A 2,500-nucleotide genomic window follows, 5' to 3' on the forward strand; every position below is an offset into this window, starting at 1 on the left:
AACGCCGGTCGTCGGCGCTCGACGCCGCGCGGGCGGCGGCCCTGCGTGGGCGCGCGCGGCCCGAGTTCTCCCGGGCGTTGGGTCCCGGGCCTCTCTCGCTTCCTCGGCGGCGGCGCGCGAGAAGCCGTGTCCCGCGTGCGGGAAGAGAAGGGAGGGGGGTGCTCGGCACGGCCCCCCTCCTCCCGGAGGCGCGCGGGCGCCTTCGGGGCGCGGAGGAGGCGGCTCCTCCGGCCCTTCCCGCGGCGGAGGAGCGGGACCGCTTTTCTTTTTTTTGCCGCCCGGCAAAAAAAAAAACCACCAGGGGGTGTCCCGCTCCCGGGGCCGAACGGCCCCTCGCGAACCGCACGGCAGAGGAGAGCTCGGAGGGCCGGGTTCCCCTTCCCCCGGGCGTTCCGGGGCGCGTCGCTTCCAGGGTTTTGCCCGCCCGCGCGCGCGCGCGGGCGCGGGGACCGCCGCCGGGTCGGGCGCGCGGCGGCGGCGGCGGAGACACGTTCTTCGCCCCGTCGCCGGGCCCCTCTCGGTCGGTGCGGTCGCCGCGGCGAGGTGTGTCACTCGGTCGGCCGGTCCGCCCCTCGCCCTCCCGCACCGGCGGGGCCACGGGCCGAGCCGCGGCGGTCCTCTCGGGCGCAGCGCCGGGCTGCTGAGGGAAACCCCGGGCCCCGAGTCAGGACGGCCGCGGTGGCGGCGGCGGATGTGTCAGGCGCGCCCCCGCCGGCGGACGCTCCCCCGAGGGTGGCAGCAATTGGGGGGGAGGCACCCCGGCGGGGCCATCCCAGGTCGTTTCCCTCGCCCCAGGGCCAGGTACCTAGCGCTCCGCGCCTGGGCGGTTCCCCGAGTCCTTTCCCCTTTCCCCCGCTCCCGCCTCGGCGTCGTCAAACGCCGGCCGGGGGCGCGGGGTTTGGGCTGGGACCCGAAAGGGCCGCCGAGGCCGGGCGGAGGTTTAAAGACTCGGGCGGCACGGCGCGCCCCGGCGGCGGCGGCGATGCCGGCGGCGGCGGCGGCGGCGGCGACGGGTACCCGGCCGGTGGCGGCGCGGCGTTCACTGAGGGGTGGGGAGCTACTCCCGCCGATCCCCTGCGGTGGCGTCCGTCGCGACCGGTCCCCCCCCGCTCGTCGTCGTCGTCGTCGTCGACTTCGTCGCGGCCGTCGTCGGCCGCGCCGTGCCGGGGAGGGGGCACCCAGCCCCCCTCCCCCCCCCTCTCCGCGGCCCGGTCTCGGCGGCGAGGCCGTGGCGCGCTGTCGGCCGCGGGGCCGATCCGGTCTCTTCGGAACGGGGCGGCGCCGGCGGAGAAGCGCCCCCGCGCGCTTCTCCGCCTTCTCTGCGCGACCTCGGGGTGGCGGCCCTCGGGCGCCCCCCGCGCTCCCTCGCCTCGGCCGCGCCGGCCGCGTCGGCGCGCATCTCCTCCTCCTCCTCGGGGCGTTCCTCGCCTTCCCCGGACGCGCGCGGCGGCGCCGTCCGCCGGCTCGTCCCCGGCCGGGACCGCGCGCCCCCCGCCCGGGCGAGCGCTCGTCGGTCGCCTCCGGCGGCCGGAGGTCCGGCGAGCGCGGGCGACCCCGTGCCGAGCGGCGGCGGCGCCGCTCGACGGGTGTCCCCCTGGTGGGACGGTCGGCCGGGAGGCCCCCGTCGTCGCCGGCGGCGGTCCCGGCCCGGGCCCCGCCCGTCGCTTCCCCGTCTCCCTTCCCGAAGGCCGCGTGTGGGCCGCAGGGAGAACCGCTCGAGGCCGTGCGGCGGGCGTCCGCCGCACGGCCCCCTCCCGCAGGGCGCGTGCCCGCGGAAGGGGCCCCGACGGTGCGAAGCGGCGGCGGCGGTCCCGGGAGTGCGGCCCCGGTGGCGGCGGGGCCTTTGCCTTCCGGCAGGCCTCGGGCGCTCGCGACGCCGGCTCGCGCCTCGGCGGCGCCCGCCTCCCGGCGCCGGCCGTCGGAGCGCGGCGGCGAGGCGCTCGCCTTCCGGCGGGGAGCGGTCCCCGGCCGGGGGCGGCGCCGGCGGTGCCGGCGGTCGTCGCGCGGCCGTCTCGGGCGCTGGCAAGGGGGCGGCCCGTCAGCGGGGAGGAGAAAGGCCGCGCCGCGCGCGGCGGGCGCGGTGGCGCTGCGCGGGGGGCCGATCCCCGCGCAGCGGTCGAGGTGGAGCCGAGCGCGCGGCGGGCGGCGGGCGGCCGCGGCCCCCCGGCCTCGTGCCCGCGTCGTCCCGTTCAGAGAGAAGAGGCCGGGCGCGGGCTACGGAGCCCCCCCGCGGTCCGGCGCGCGCCGCGCGGCTCTCCGCGCGGAGGCCGGGCCGAGCCCGGGCGCCTGGGCCGCCTCCGAAAGACGGCACGCGGGGCGGCGTCTCTCTTTTCCCCTCCCCTCGCCCGGGGGGAGGGGGGTGGTGGGGGAGAGGCGGTCGGGGGCGCGGGCCCCCCCGCCCTTTCTGGCCGGCCTTTTCGGAGCGTTCCGTGGGCGGCCTCGTGCCTTCCTTTTCTTTTTCCCCTCCGTTGGTCGTCTCGTTTGTGCTCGTACGGTCGGT

This window comes from Cyanistes caeruleus, unplaced genomic scaffold (genome assembly GCF_971803275.1).
Source record: "Cyanistes caeruleus unplaced genomic scaffold, bCyaCae1.hap1.1 HAP1_SCAFFOLD_212, whole genome shotgun sequence".
NCBI lineage: Eukaryota > Metazoa > Chordata > Aves > Passeriformes > Paridae > Cyanistes > Cyanistes caeruleus.